Source organism: Trichosurus vulpecula, chromosome 9 (assembly GCF_011100635.1).
Source record: "Trichosurus vulpecula isolate mTriVul1 chromosome 9, mTriVul1.pri, whole genome shotgun sequence".
In the NCBI taxonomy this organism is placed as follows: Eukaryota; Metazoa; Chordata; class Mammalia; order Diprotodontia; family Phalangeridae; genus Trichosurus; species Trichosurus vulpecula.
The window spans coordinates 191785859-191802334 of NC_050581.1; the positions used below are offsets into that span (position 1 = coordinate 191785859).

At 50.5% G+C, this 16476-nt stretch overlaps 1 protein-coding gene across 2 annotated transcripts in view; it reads right to left on the reverse strand.

Moving 5' to 3' along the window:
- SCN5A (sodium voltage-gated channel alpha subunit 5) overlaps positions 1-15799 on the reverse strand; it is a 185371-nt gene extending 169572 nt beyond the window's left edge. For both annotated transcript variants that reach the window (XM_036737927.1, XM_036737926.1), the window contains exon 1: positions 15685-15799. The gene's annotated coding sequence lies outside the window, so the exon portion shown is untranslated. The remainder of the gene's footprint in view (positions 1-15684) is intronic.
- Between the last annotated feature and the right edge of the window lie 677 nt (positions 15800-16476).

Here is a 16476-nt window from a genome sequence, read left to right on the forward strand (position 1 = left end):
CTCCAGCAAGCCTGGTGGGATTGGGCACTGGCAGGAAGTCCCCAGGGGACCAGATAAGGAAATTGAGATCCAGAGAGGCCCCACAGCTAGTAAGTGGCAGGGTTGCAGTTTGAACCCAGCACATCTGACTCTGGAACAGCCTGCCTCCCAATGCACCTCTACATGCTTCTACTTAGCACTCCTCCCCCACCTGGGGCAGCTCTGAAACAGGATGTTTGTGTCCCAAAGGGAGGGAGGGGAAAAGATGAGGAGCTCCTGGGGCCCAAGATATTGGGGGACTCCGAGGTCTGGGGGAAGAAAAAAGCCAGGGGAATTCCCCTGGCCTCTGGGAGTTTCTGAAATACTTTCACCTGGGTAGCTTGGCCTGTGGGTACTGCCTGGACTGAGGGACCCTGGGAGGGCCTCAGAGAGACAGAGAAGATCTGTGTGGCTTTGGATGTGTCATTTCTGTTCTGTAGATCTCAGTTTGAAAATCTGTAAAATGTGGGAGCTGGATTAAATGGTCCCGGAGTCCCTTCCAGCTGTCAGATCTCATGGATTTAGGTCTCAGAATGTGTATGTGTGTGTGAAAGGCCCAGGACATTCTCCCGACTCAGCTCATATATTCTCTCTCGCTTCCACAGCTGTCCTATTTCCTCCCATCTACCCATCCTAGGTCACGGAGTCTGCCATCTTTTCCCCCTGGCCCCTCTTGGGCCCAGGCTGACATCCTCACCCTAAAGCTCCAGAGAATTCTCTTTGCCCTTGTTCAGGGCCAGCTGCAGAGGCTCAGGTCCTGAGGTTATTGTCCTCTAATGCTACTTCCAGAGACTCTCCCACCACTATGCCTAAGGGTCCCCCCATTCCTGCCCTCCAGGTCTGCCACCAGAGGCCTTCCCACCACCAGGCTCTGGCCTCCAAGGTCACCACCCAAGGCTCAGGCCCTGGGGTCCCCGCTTTGGTGCCCCCAAACCATCCCCAGAGGCTTTCTCAGTCAGGCTTTGGGTACCCCCTCTCTGCCCTCCAGGACTGCCCCAGAGGTTCTCCTTCCACCAGGCCCTGGGGTCCCTGGGCACCTATAAATAGCTCCATACCATATTGATCATTGTAAAAGGGTACACCATGTTCTAGGCCCACAGACAGGAGAATCTCAGAGTCTAAAAATACCAGCGCAGGGGAGACAGCGGCCAGACAGAGGCGTGAAAGTGTGTGTGTATATATGTATGTGTGGGGGTGGGGAGGGGGGAGAAGGGGCTGGGCTGAAGGGAAGTCTTGGCAAGGAGATGGGAGGGTCCTTGCCACCTCCACTCTCTCTGCCAGCCTTAGGCCCTCTCCTGATCTCTGGAGACCAGGGGCCCTTCCCATCTGGGCCCTAGCTACAATCCTGCTGGCTTTCTTGTCAAAGCTATTGTCCCAGAGGCAGCCCACCTCCTGCCCCGGCCCGATGTTTTCCACTGAGCTCCATTCCCTCGATATGTGTGAGTCAGCTCTCTGCTTACAAACTTCCTGTTTTCTCCCTCTCTCTTCTTGGCTTCTACAGGTAGGCTACCCCTCTGGCCCCTGGGCTCAGGACCTGCAGGTTCTAGCTCTTGGCTCCCCAATTCGGCCTCAGAATCAAATTTCTTCCAAGCTTACAATTCTTTACTGCTCTCGTCCTCAGGACTACCCACACACCTGACCCAAGGGCCAGCGCCTTTCTGATCATCAGAGTCCCTCGCCAGGCATTCACAACCCTCAGGGGCCAGCCCACGATTCTCTGTGATGTAGTCCAATGGGCACTGAACCTGGAGACAGGACACCTGACTGGACCTGGGAGGCTCTCTGGCTATGTGGCTTCTCTCAACCACAGTTTCACCACCTGTCAAATGGGAATGATTATACTTACCAACTACCTACCTCACCCGGTTGTTTGGGGAAAACATATTGCTAGCCTTAGAGAACTAGAGAAACAGCACCTTGATGACTGTGTTCTACCTTCAAAGCTCAGCCCAAGCCCAGCCTTTCACAAGGGCCTTTCCTGGTCTCCCACATACTACTGCCTTCCTCCATCAATTAACTGGTGTCTTATTTTGTATCAACTTATAGGCGTATGTGTTGTCTCCCTCATTGGAATGGAAGCTCCTTGAGGTCAGGGGCTGTTTTATTTTTATTTTTTTTCTCCCCCAGCAACAAGCACAGTGCGTTGTTACTAATTAACTGGTGACATGTTATAAAATATCTTCGACTTTCCTCTTCACTCATCCACCTCCTTCCCCATCCTTGACTGGGTTCTCCTTTCAATCCACAACAAGAGAGGGTTATTTTTGCCCAAGAATCACACAAACACACAAAATTGTGTGTCCTATTGCCCAAATTGTGCACACACCCCATTGTGCCTGGAATGTTCACACAATCACTGTACCCGTCTACCAGCTGCATACATAATCACACCGTGAAGACATTATTCACACAATTGTATTTCAGGAAACACATGCACTGTGTGTATACACTGCATATGTGTGAACATACCGTGTACATATACAATGCTATGCCTACAAACTGGAGGCACACCAACAACAATGGTCACCTAATTGTCTAAACTCATGGTCTTTTCTCCATCTGAATCTTTTTTGATCTGTCAATGTTTGACAGAGTTGACTCGATTATTTCTTCCCTGGGTCCCCTCCTACCTGTCTGACCCATGTCACAGTGGCCACTACCTGTGGATGGTCCCCAAGACTCTGTCCTGGGCCCTCTTCTCTCTATACTCAGTCCCTCGGCGACCTTGTCTGCTCCAGTGGGTTGAATTGCCATCTCTACGCTGATGACTCTAAAGTCTACACCTTGGGTCCCAGCCTCTTCCAAGTTGACCATGTACCTCCTGGACATTTCAAGCTCCATGTCCCAGAGACATCTGAAACTCAACATGCTTAGAACCATGCTCATTACCTCAGCCCCAAACCCATCCTTGTCAGACCCCCTTGTTTCTGTTGTGACCTCCTAGGTCCACCTGCTCAGTGTCATCCTCAATGCTTTCCCCTCCTTCCTCTTGAAGAGCCAGGCAGGGGTCAAATCCTGCTCCTTCTCCACCTACATATCTCTTATATCCATCTCTCTCTGCTCCACTGCTGGCCTTCATCCCCTCTTGCCTGGACTTTTGTAAACTGCTTCCAAACTGGTCTCCCTGCCTTAAATCTTTCCCCAGTTCAGCCCATTCTTCAGCCTGCATTAAAGGGATTTTCCAGTAGCTAAGGCCTGACCAGGTGCCCCCTCCCCCCATTCAAGAAGCTTCACTAACTTCTTGTTGTTTCTTGAATAAATGACAAACTCCTCCCTTCAGCTTTTAAACTCTTTGCAATCTGGATGTGGTGACCAACCTCATTACACTCCTTGTATGTTGCTTTCCTTTCCCACATCTCTGTCACACACACACACACACACACACACACACACACACACACACACACACGACCCTACATCTCCCATCCCCATGCCTTTCCATTGGCTTTCTCCAATGCTTGGCATTCATTCTTTTCCCATTCCCACCTCCTAGAGTCCTTTGATTTCTTCAAGATTCAGCTAAAACACCACCTTCTATGGAAGCCTCCTTCTGGCTGTGAGTGCCCTCCCTCTCTGCCTAATTCCCGTCTCTGGAAAGAGTCCCACCACCTCCCTCCACCATGGCGCCTTCACCTCCCCTTCCCCAGTTTTCTCTGGGCAGTGTCCACAGGGCATTTTCTGTATCCATCACCCCTCCCCTCAGCTCTCTGAACCCTGAGAGACCCCACACAGGATTTGACCACATCCCCCTGGGCTCCCATTACAGACACACATGCTCCATCTCTCACCTAAATAAATTACTTCTTACCTGGATTTCCCATTTCTCCCCACTCTGATCAACCACAGATGGGTGTGATACTCATCGCCTCACCCTTAGAGACCCTCCCACAGAGCTCTAGCTTGGCCTACCCTTTCATGCTAACAAGCATTTATGAGTGAGGAGTCTCCAAGAAGTAGAACTGACCGGGGAAGTGGACTTAGTAGTAGTAGTAATAATAATCACTAGCATGTCTATAGTGCCCACCACATGCCAGGCTCGAGCTGATAAGCAAAGCGCTCATTTAATCCTCACAACAACCCTGGGAGGCAGGTGCTATGTCATCCTCAATTTACAGTTGAGGAAACTAAGGCAGAGGGTAAGTGACAGGCTCAGGGTCACATAGCTAGTGTCTGAGGCTAGATTTGAATTCAGGTCTTCCTGATTCTGCTGAACCACCTAGACACCCTGTTTAGCTGCTTACAGTCTGTGTAAACTTGGGCGAGAGCTTTCCCCCTCTGGGCTTCAGTTTCCTCATCTGTAAAATGAGGGAGATGCCCTTGATGCTATCTTTGGTCCCTTCCAGCTTTAAATCAGGTGGGATTTGCCCACGATTACATGGAGCTCTGAGTCTGTTCATCTCTCTCCATTTTCCTCCGGGCTGGCCTGTGTCTGTCTCTAAGCCTGGGATGCAGCCAGCTGGCGACCTTTACCCCAGACTCACCCTCATTGGGGGTAGCGAGCCCAGACTTGGAGAGCAGAACCCAGAGCATGGAGACTGACTTAGGCTACAGACAAGCTAAGGATTGGAAATGGGCTGCCTTGGGAGGTCGTGAGCCCCCCAGACCTGGACGCCTCTTGGCAGAGGCTGGATAAACATTCGTTGGTGATGTTAGAGAGAGGATTCTTGGTCAGGTTGGGGTTCAACTCAATGGCAGCTGAAGTCCTGACACTTGCAAGGTTCTAGAATTCTCTGAGGGGTCAGAAGATCTCATTAGACATCACTTGCCCAGCCTCCTTCTTTTACAGAGGAGGCCACTGAGGCCTCCTGGCCTCCCCTGGGGGGAAAGGAGACTTGCCCGAGGTCCCATCAGAGGCAGAGAACTTCCCTGCACTAGAGCAGCCTCCAGACCTTGCTGCCAGGGTCTGCTCTGGGAGCCATGTCTGGACAGCTGCCCCTGGTCCTCCTGAAAGCTAATGTCCTCACACTAATAACATCAGACTACAGTCCTCTGCCTGCCCCAGCTGGAGGCTCCTGGAAGAGGCAACCAGGACTAATACTGATGCTTGTTATTAATAATAGAGGGATCAGGGCTAGGCTTGTGGTTTCACTACTACAGGGAGCTCCCAGGTGAGGAAAATGCTTCTGCCAGGCTGCCAGGGACCTCGGCTGCTATTGAGTCTGACCAGGAATCCCCTCTCTAACATCAGATGTTTATCTGGGTGCGGGTTGGCACAGAATTGTCTAGGGCACTGAAAAGGAAAGTGACTTTCCTACAGTCACACAGTCTGTCTGTGTCAGGGGCAGGACTTTAATCGTCTTCAAGGTTCAAGGCCAGCTCTGAAGCCATCTGACAGCGTCCCTAGCTCTAGGAAGATTGACTAGATTCAATTTCCCTCATTTTGAAGAAAAGCAAACTGAGAGCCAGATAGGGAAAGTCACAGACAAGTAGAAAGAGTATCGCATGGTGGGAGCTGGAGGATCTGGGTTCAAGTCTCAACTTTGCCATGTACAGCCTATGTAACTCTTAACATGTCTTTTCCCCACCATGGGCTTCAGATCCCTCATCTGTAAAAGGAAGGGGCTGGACAAATGACCATGGGGTTCTCTTGAGTTCTAGGCGATGAGCCCATAAACTCAGTGATCTTTTCCTTAGTAAGCCCATAAGCGGCTATTAAACACCTCCTTTTCTAGGTACTGTGCTTAATCGCTAGGGATGCCAATCAAGGCGAGTCATCAGCCATCAAAAAGCAGCCATCTTCCCTTAAGTCCAAATGCCTTGGCCCGGAGAGGTCCTAGTTATCCAACCCTGTCTCCCATGGATCCTCCTGGCTTTGGTGAGTCTGGGGGTGCTTCTTATAGTCTCTTCCAAAGCCCACCCTGGGCTGCAGCCTCTCCTCATTTCAACAGTGGCCTGGATGACTGCTCAAAATCAGAACTCTTTGACCACCGAAACTCTCATTGGTCACTGACACCAGAGTGTGAACAAAGAACCTAAGAGCAGATTTGGAAAAGGGAGTCCAGGGCTGGGGAGAGGGAGAAGCTTCTGGATCAGTTAGATTTTGATTTTGACTGAGGGCCACCTGAGCACATGCAGCATCATCACAGGGGGGCACTGGATGGGAAGTCAGCCACTTACTAGCCGTGTGACCTTAGGGAAGTCTTTGAACTTCTCTGGGCCTCAGTTTCTTCATCTATACAAGTCCTTTCCAGCTCCAAGTCAATGATTCTTTGATCTTTATTTGAACACAAACAGTAAACTCACTCTTCCCTAGCTACTCCCTGGGGGCTCTTCTTTAGCTACTAACCCAGGGAGTCTTAGGCAACAGGGCACACAAGTCAGGTGGCACAGCATACTCAGACTGGCCCTGAAGAGGAGATGAGAATGTTCACCTCCCTCCCTTCTTTTCAGAGGTGGGGGACTAGGGGTGTGGTACACTGCATATAACATCAGACCCAGCTGATAAGCTGGTTGGGTTTTGTTCTTGTTTTTTGCTGAACTGCTTCCACTCCCCTCTATTTTTTATCCTTTGCTCCAGATGCTGGTTCTCTGAATGGCGAGGGGAAGAGGATATATTTGAAAACGAAAGTGATGTAAAACCAAAAGAAACCAATAAAAAACCACAACAACAGATATGAACCACTAAAAGGGAACTGAACTTTGAGTAACTGAAAAGCCAATAGTGGATCCGGAGAACCTCTCCCCTGAGCAGAAAGGTGGGGGACTACCAGGGCAGAATGGTGTATACACCATCAGTCATGATCACAGGAGGTGGTGATTTTGCTTAGTTTGTTTTCTCTGATAAATTTCCAGATAGCGGGAAAAGTCGTATTTGCAGAAATGACTGAGATGTTTAGATGTGAGGCATTAATAAAAGGTAACATTTTAAAACTCAGACAATATGAATGGGAGTCATGGATGGCCACAGCTTTTCTATGTGACTGGACAAATCACTTCTGCCTTGGTTTTTCTTATCTAAAAGATGAGAAGGTCACTCTATTCTCTGGAATGCTGGCCAGCTCTAACCTTCCAGGAGTCTTTCTCCTGCACTCCACCCCCTGCCCCAGTCAGAATTTGGCCTCCTTCCTTCTGCCCCCAATGTAGTTGGGGAAGCCAGAAGTCTTATTTAATGCACACCCCGGTCAATCGATCCCTTAAGGAATGAGGAGATGTGTGTGTCAGACTCGGAACCACAAAGGTGATTTTATCCGACTACCTTGTCCACAAAAAGTTACCTTGCCAAAATCCCCGCCAAGCCCAGGCCCAGTGTTTGAACATTTCCGATGACAGAGGGCTCACTACCTCATTGGGCAGTCACAAGGCAGCCTGACTTCCATTGCTGGACAGTTCTCAAAGTGTTAGAATGTTCCTGTAATGAATCACCCGGGAAGAATGTGGAGCCAACCTTCACAGCTGCCGGCCCTCTCCCTCCTGGCTGCCTGGCTCCCTAGTCTCTCTTTCCTCACCCTTGCCAAGTTCAACAGGGAAACCCCTTCCCCCAACCCTTAAGTGTACATAGCTCAGACAAGGAGGGAGGCTTTTCCAAAGGAATTCTGATGAAGAAACAAACAATCAAAACGCAGATTTCAGGATTGTCTACAGGACAGGTGTCAGATCCAAACTTTAACAAGGTCTAGACACAGATGGGCTTGGCTGGCTAGGGAAATCACTGTCCCCTTCGTTTCCTTGCTTCAGCCCTCTTTGGATGGCTCTAGAGTTGGAAGGGACCTCAGAGGCCATCCAGTCCAGTCCCTTGTTTTACAGATGAGGAAATCGAGACTCATCCAAGGTCACAAAGATGGCAAATGGCAGTCAGAATTTGAACCCAGGTCCAATGAATACAAATTCATTGCCCTGAAATCTGTCACCAGATTAATTTCTTGTCCTGGGTCATTTCCTCTATCCACACCCACTGGCTTTCTCAATCATTCATTCAACAAATGTTCGTTTTGTGCCTACTGTGTGCACAGCACTGTGCAAGGCACTAACTCAAGTTGGAGAGCCTGAGATCCTTGAGTAGTGAACCAAGCTCCCTTAGACTCTCCAATAATATCAACGAGTTAGGACAGAAGAAGAAGAAGAAGAAGAAGAAGAAGAAGAAGAAGAAGAAGAAGAAGAAGAAGAAGAAGAAGAAGAAGAAGAAGAAGAAGAAGAAGGAGAAGAAGAAGAAGAAGAGTGAGGACAAATTCCTCCACTCAGGGAACGGGAGGCTCTTTGAGGGCAGGGGTGGGTTTACTTTGTCTGTGTATGGCCAGTCCCAAGCACAATGGTGGGCACATAGTAGGTGCTTAATGAATGAGGCTCCCCACCTATTTGAAGACAGTGACCTTGCCCAACAAACAGTGTGGTATACTGGAAGGAGCCCTGGGTCCATAGCCAGACAAGCCGGGCCTGGATCCTGCCTCTGCCACCTGTCACTCCAAACAAGTCACATGACCTCTCGGGGTCTCAGTTTCCTCATCTGTCCAATATGAGGAGTTGGACTCAGAGCCCCAGAAGTGCTAAATCGTCACCCCCTGTCTTCTCTTCTCCTGGACAAGCCATCTCCAGCCCCAGAGACCTTGGCTCAGATGACAAAGACTTCACATTGCACCGCCATACTCTGACAGCACACGTTAGTCAATGACCCTTGAAAAATGTGGTGCCCGGAACTGAGCACAATGCTTCAGATGTCATTTGACCGGGCCAGAGGACAGGGAGGGAGCTGGCTGCTCCCCTCCCCATTCCGGACACCAGATTCCTGCTGTTCTTGGAGCCTTAGCTGGCAGGAGGGTTGGAGCAGGCAGATCACCCTGTTGGCCAACGCTGAGTTTGTGGGCTAGCGAAAACCCCAGGGAAGGCGGCCAAGCCAGACTCCACAAACCTCATGTTTGTGTGTTTTCTTCCTTTTTCACTTAAATGCTTACAATCTGTCCCAATTTAAATTTTCACTGATCAGATCAAGCCACCTAGAACTTTGCCAACCCTTGTAAATCATAGCTCCTGCACTGTCCCCTTTCCTCCATTCACACATCACCTCTCACCTATAGACCATTGCAAGAGGCTACTAATTGGGCTCCCTGCATCTAGACTTTCCATTTTCAGACCCAATCATCCACACAGCTGCCAAAATAATTTCCCTAAAGCATGGGCAGCCAGGTGTAGCAGACAGAAAGCCTGCTATTGGAATTCTGACACATTAGCTGTGTGACCCTGGGCATGTCACTTAGCCTCTGCCTCAATTTCCCCATCTGTAAACTGGGGACAATAAAACCAGCCATCTTCCAGGGTTGTTGTGAGGACCAAATGAGATAATGATTGTAAAATGCTTTGGGAATCTCAAAGTGATTATAGCAATTATTATTAATATTAATATTATTATCCATCAGTAGAAAGTAGATTCCTTGAAGGCAACCATTTTTAAATGTTGTTTTTGTATTTTGTATTATGCCTTGTATATAGTAGATAATAAATGCTTGTTGAACAAGGTTGATTTTGGTCATCCAACGTATTCATTATTGCTCCCATCTTTGTGTTCCCTGAAAGCCTGATAAACGTCTTCATCTATGCAAATGCTAAAAATATTACCGGTTCACATTTGAGGACAAAAGCCCTGTGGCCTTTCTCTAGAAAAGTCTTTGTAGGTTGGCACCGATGCATTCAATCAAGTCTTTGAGTAAATGTAAACTTCACAAGCTTTAGAACTGGAAGGAACCTTAGATATCTAGAGATGAACTACTTGGCCCAGATTCACGGAGACCATCACTGCCTCTGTAGTAGCAGACCTAGGATCTGAACCCAATCAGCAGACTCCAGATCTAGTGTTCTTTCCATACGACCTGCTTGGCCACTTGGGATTCAGGCCAGGTTGCTTTATTTTTTTCAAAAGGATATAAAGAAATACTTTGCCAAAGACAGTTACAGATGGGTCAGGAGGACCTGAGTTCAAATATTGCTTCAGTCACTTAACAGCTACGTGCCTGCGGGGAAGCTCCTTAACCTCTCCTAGCCCCAGTTTCTTTTCTGTAACATGGGGATAAGAATGTGCCAGCGACATAGTAGGTGTATAATAAATGCTTGATGACTGATAATATCACCCACCTCAAAAGGCCGTTGGGAGGATTGAATAACACAATATATCAAAACCACTTTGCAAACCTTAAAGTACCATCCAAATTTTATTATTATTTTTGCCAAATCCACATACACGAGATCTATGGTGCTAGTCTAATAATGCAGCCAAAGAAGATGGTTAGTTTTGTGTGACTTGTTCTTAGGGAACCTAGGATAAGTCCTGGTGATCCCCTCTGTTTCTCCCTCCCCACCCCAAGGGCTCACAAAACCTTTGCTTCATGATCCTGCTAGAATTTGTTGAGGGTTATCAGTGTCATCCAAAAGGAGTTAGACATTGTTTGGACTTAATGGCATCATAAAAGTGGGATGACCAGTCTAGAAGCAATGGATTCCTAGCAGAGTCTGGGAAGGGGAGGGAGGGGAGGTAAAGTCATGTTCAAAGTCGTGTTCCCAGAGTCCTCTCCTCTTCACCTTACCCTAATTCCACCTATCCTTTAAGATTCAGGTCAGGTCTTGCCTCCTCCTTGAAGCCTTCCCCAGGCACTCACAATGATCATTTTTGGACTCCTTCATGCCTGACCCACTAATCATACAGCGCCTTGCATTATTACCCAGAAGTCAATGAACATTAGAACTGAGACGGACCTCAGAAGCCATCTGGACCAACCCCTTTATTTTCTAGAGGCCCAGAGATGTCAAGTAATTTGAGGTTTCAAAGTGAGTCTTTTCCAGACCTAGGACAAGAACCCATGTCTCCTGACTCCTAGCCTCGAGTTTTTTTTCCCTTCCATTACCCCATATATCCCTCTTAGCACTTCCTTGGCTAAAGGAGGCACACCCCGCTGACTATGCCCATCATTCTTATTACACCGTCCTCCCCCTCGACATTCCAGCTAAACCAGACTTCTTACTGTTCCTCATTACATGCCTATTTCCAATTTCCATGCCTTCGAACAGGCTGGTCCCCGAGCCTGGAATGCATTCTTAAAATCCCTCTCTTCCTCTGAGATACAGCTCAAGCACCATTTTCTGCATGAAGCCCCCAGCTGCTGGCACCCCCACCCATCCCCTGCTATCAATTTTGTACATATAACACCTATGCACGGATATGTTGTAATACACTTGGACAGAATGTAAGCTCTTTGAGGTCAGAGACCATTTCACGAAGGCAAAAGCCTTTATATCTCCAGAGCTTAGAACAAGGTCTGGCACGTAATAAGTGTTTATTAAATGCTTGCCGATTGGCTGTTTGAGTGACAATGAGATATTATAATGAAGCTTCCAAGTCCCACAAGAACTACAGAATCACCCAATTTTTAAAAGTTGGATTCTTAATGGAGAAGTGAATTTCATAATAATACATTATATAATACTCCAGCATCCTAAATCTTCAGCCTCTACACACAGTCTCTGGGGTGTCCATGATTCCCTAACGATAAAGCACAGGCTCACCCATCCAGACTAGTTTTTGTTGAAAACTGCACTAGTCACCATCGTCTCTTTAGCAGTGTGTCCAATGCAGTCCATTTCCACAGGACAAATAAAATCTGGTTTCCGGTCTGGGAATAATCCGAGGAGATCTATTTCATCCCACCCAAATGAAAATGCTTATCTCCACTCAGAAAAGACACAATCAGAGGCCAGATTCCTATTTCCTGATACCTCATATTCCAGCAAAGTCTCTGAGCCCCCAAATTCCTAGGCCCTCTCATTGGGGGCCTCTTTTCCGATTTCTCCCTCTTCATGTCCCAGCTATATATCAAGCACCTCCAGGCTCTGGACCCTGCCTTCTCTCCTCTCAAAAAATCCTCATTCATTCCCAACTTGATTGACTACATTATCCTGGGCAAGTCTGGCCTCACTGTCCCAACTTACTTCATGGGGCTGTGTGAAGAGTGCTTTGTAAATCAAATGCCATAAAAATGTTAGCTATTATTTATAATAATAATTTTTATTATTAGAGTTGGATGGACCCTCAGTCATCTGGTCCAACCCATACTGAGCAGGCACAATCTAGACAATATTTCTTGACAAGCCCAGATATTACTTGAAGACTGCTAGTGACAATCAACTCATTACCTATCAAAATACCTCATTCCCCTTTTGAAAAGCTTTAATGATCAGGAATTTTTGCCTTATAGCAAGCTGAAATCTGCCTCTTTTCTGCTTCTGCTCCTGGCTCTGCCGTCTGGGGTCAAGCAGAATGGACTAATCCCCCCTCTCCATGACAGCCCATTTGAAGGCAGCCATCATGCCCCCCCCCCTGAGTCTTCCCTTTTCCAGGCTACATCTCCCTGATTCCTTCACCAGATCCTTGTTCTGCATGATTTCCAGTTGTCTCAGCATCCATGGAGCTTTCCCCTGGGCCTACTCTCCTTCATCTATGTTCTTCTTAAAATATATCTTTACCAACTGGACATGGCACTCGAAGCTTGCTTCCCAGATCCCCTCTTGGAGGCCAGAGAATCTGATCTCTTCTGTGACTAAGGTCCTCTCTGGCCCTCAGCTTCTCTAACCTGGAAAACAACAGGATTGCACTTGATCTCCCAGGGCTAAGAATTCTAAGATGCAAGAGCCGAAGAGGAGGAGGACACAGTAATGGAGACAAGAGACAAATGTGTCACCCCCTTCTGGGTGACATGAATGTATTTCAATAGCTGCCTTCTGGAGAGGAAGACTTAAACAAAGGGATGGCATGCTAAGGGCAGAGATTGAAGCACTTTGGAGGCTGGTGGCGAGATAGCGGGGCTTTCTTGGCATCTCCTGGTATCAGTGCTGGCATTTATTTCTTTGCCTAGATATAGGACTGGCCCTGGACAGCCCACTTAAAATCCTTTTTATTCTGCTAATACTAACGCTAACAACCATCACAATCACAATAATCTGCATATTTTGCAGGTTCTTTAAATGGACAGTCTGAATTCAGAGACTATTGAGGTTATCTAGTCTATGCCCCTTACTTTACCAAAAGGGGAAACCAAGACCTAGAGAGGTGAGTGGCAGAGAGATCTAGAGCCTAGTTATTGTGCCTCCCAATGTTTTATAAGCTTGTTTCCTCTCAGAGAGTTACTGGTTTCCCTTGGACTGTTTTATCCTTTAATGTATGTTAACAGTGGACAGAGAGCTGGACAATGAGTCAGGAAGACCTGAGTTCAAGTCCTGCCTCAGGCACTTAACTGTGTGACCTGGGTAAAGTCACTTAACCTTCCTCAGCTTCAGTTTCCTGTCTGTAAAATTGTGACGCTGATAGTATCTACACAATAGGATTGTTGTGGGGATCAAATGAGAAATATATATATGTATGTACGTATGTATGTGTGTAAGTATACACACACACACATAGCATTTCACACATCCTAGATGAGTAAAATAATATTTTTCTTATCTATAAACAGTTTTAAGGATGGCTAAGGAGCCAGCCTTATTCAAAGGTACTGGGCGAGGGGTAAATGATCTACAGAGCTGTTTCTCAATTATGTTTTCAGATTTTAGATTAATGCATTTATTAAGTGCCTTCTGTGTGCAAATATGTGCTTTGCTGGGGAAGTTATTGTATTTCCCTGGGCCCCAGCGTCTTTGTCTGTAAAGCGAGTGGATTGCACTGGAGACCAATGAGGTCCCTTCCCTTTCTGGGGCCGGAAATGATCTGGGGAGCACCTGGGATAAGCCGATTTGGGGTTTCCAGAGCCTTTCCCCAAGAAACTCCAAGGCAGGCCTGGGCTTCCTTCTTTACCTCCTGCCAAGGGTAAACTCGGAGTGGGACTAGCCCAGAAGGGTCCTGCCCATAGCCCGGTGGCGAACCAGTTGTGCGGCCAGTGCCCGCTTCCAGGGAGCCACTACCTGGAGAAGCCACCTTTGGCGCCCGGCTGGCTAAAGCGCACAGCCCAGGAGAGACCCGCAGGTCTGGCAGACTCAAATTGCCCGGCGAGGCAGTCAGGTTTCCGTGCACCTCTTTCTCCGGAGCCTCTCGGCGGGCCCCCAGAGAGGTTTCTGCCCAAAGCCTCAGAGAGAAAAGCACGTGGGCAAAGGGATGCCTTGGGGCACGGGAGGGAGCCTGGGGCTGGGGACCCAAGGCACTGTTCGAGGCTGCCTATCCGGTCCCGACACCCCCTGCCGTCCTGTCCCATAAATAGGGTCGGGCAAGCAACCCCCCACAGCAGTTTTCCATGCAGGGACTCCCTCCCAGGGCATATAGTGGGGGGGCGGGGATGGGAGGGCCGGGGAGAAATTGCCCCTCGCAGCCCCGTTCTCAGTCCCCCGTTCCCGTCCCAAGCTAATCCACTGGTCCCGGGACACTATGGGCCTCCAGAGACACGCAGAAACAGCTCCACAGAGAGATGCCACCCCCCCCCCCATACCTCTATTAACAGAGAGAACACAAAACCCAGAGCCATCTCTAACTCCCGCCCCCTCCAGAATAGGTAATAGAGATGTCTTCCAGTCCGAGTACTATGGCACACGACCAAAGGGCTTTGCACACAGTAGGTGCACAACGAAAAGCCGTTTGAAAGGTATCCAAAGGAAGCGAGATCTCTCTCTCTTCGGAGAGATTATCGAGATTTCCCCCTTCCAACTCCCACCCCCCCCACACACAATCACCCACACACCACACACACACACACACACGCACACGCACACACACGCACACACACACAAACACACACGCACACACACACCACAGAAAACAGTAATTGGACAGAAAGCGGGTAAGACACCTGCCCCCAATGATGAGGGGTCCTCTCCCCCCATTCCAAGCCTCTGTTGGCTGTCAGCTAATGTCCTCCCCCTCCTGTCCAACCTGAGAACCCCTAGTCCCTGGGAGTCCCCCTCCCCCAGCCGTTCCCTCCACCCCCCAGCCAAGGCTGTTCTGACCTTGGGGGATGTTCGGTTCCGTAAACCTCGGGGTCCGAGTCTCCCTTGGACCCCAGAAGAAAAATAAAGCCCACAATGGCCGGAAGGGGGGCCTCGAAAATTCTAAGCAGAGCTTCTACTCCCCTTTCTTCCACTGGCCCCCGACATCGCCACAGTGACGGAAGGGAGCTTCCACCAAGGGACTGGGACCGGAGTGGGGGGTGAGGGGGTGAGGAAGACGAGGACACTATTGCCTGGAGACGTTTCCTGAGCACCGAGAAGGTTGGGGGTGGGGGGCGAGGGGTGGAAAGGAGGGATCCCTCCAAGCTCTGGTTAGCTGCGTCCCTGCTTTCCCTATGGCGGGGGGGTGCGAAGTCCAGGATAAGGGGTCATGCGAACGCAGAGGGAGACTCCGGGGGAGGGGATTCTCTCAGGGAAACCTCTGGAGGGGGAGCTGGGGAGCCCCGGAGGGGTGCGAGAGGAGGAGAGCCTGGTGGCAGGGGCTCGGGGCTCCCTCTGTCCCAGCGGGGCCGCCCGTAGTACCAGCAACGGCAGCAGCCGCAGCAGCAGCCCCGGGGCCGCGAGAAAGGGCAGCATCGCCAGCTCCCGGGCAAAGAGCGAGCCGCTCCCGCCCGGCCGGGGGGAAGAAAGTTGGGCGCCTCTGGGCGGGCAAGGGGAGCGGGACTGCGGTTGACCCTGGCCCCCGGACCCCCAGCCTCCGGCCCAGGGCCCGCCCGTGGGGGGCTGATGTTATAGCAACAGCCCCAAGCGCTCACTCCTTACCTGCTCACTCGCGGGCTCGCTCTCTGCCCGCTGCCTCCTGTTCGCTCCGGCTCCCGCTCCGGCTCCGGCTCCGGCTCCTTCCCAAGCCGCCCGGCTCCGCGCTCACTCGCTCGCTAGCTCGTTTCCCGGCTGCCCGCTGCTGCCGGGGCCGCTCCCGGGGAGGCGCGGGCAGGAGGGCTGGCGGACGGGCTGCCTGCCTCCGGGGGCGGGGCGGGGCGGGGCGGGGCGGGGCAGGGCAGTTGCAGGGTCCGGCCTCGCCCGCGGCACCCGGCGCTCGCTCGGCGCTGCGCTGCGGCCGCCTTCGTTGTCCCGGGCTCTGGCTGCCCAATCCGTGGCGCTTCTCTGCCCTCTGCGCTGGGCTGCGCGCAGCTGGGCTGGGCTGCACTGTACTCCGCAGCTCCGTGCAGGGCTGCGCGGGGTTGGGCTGAGCCGGGCTGGGCTGCGCGGGGTTGGGCTGAGCCGGGCTGGGCTGCGCTCACCTCCCCCGCTGTTGCCCCTGCTCCCTACTCCGGTCCGGCCTTGTGCCGGGGGAGGACGAGCGGGTCCGGGGGTGGGGTGAGGGTGAGGGGTGGGAGGCGCGCTAAGGCGCTCTGCTTCTACCTGACCCACTACTGCTCTGGATGGGCTGGGAACGTCCCCTACTGGGACGCTCTGCTCTAAGGGCTCAGCCACGTGGCGGCCCGAAGGCTAGGACTCAGCGCTTCCATCACTTTACCTCTATCAATACACTCGAATGCACATCGTCAGTGGCCCTCACACGCACATATGGACCCAGACGCGAATACACTCATG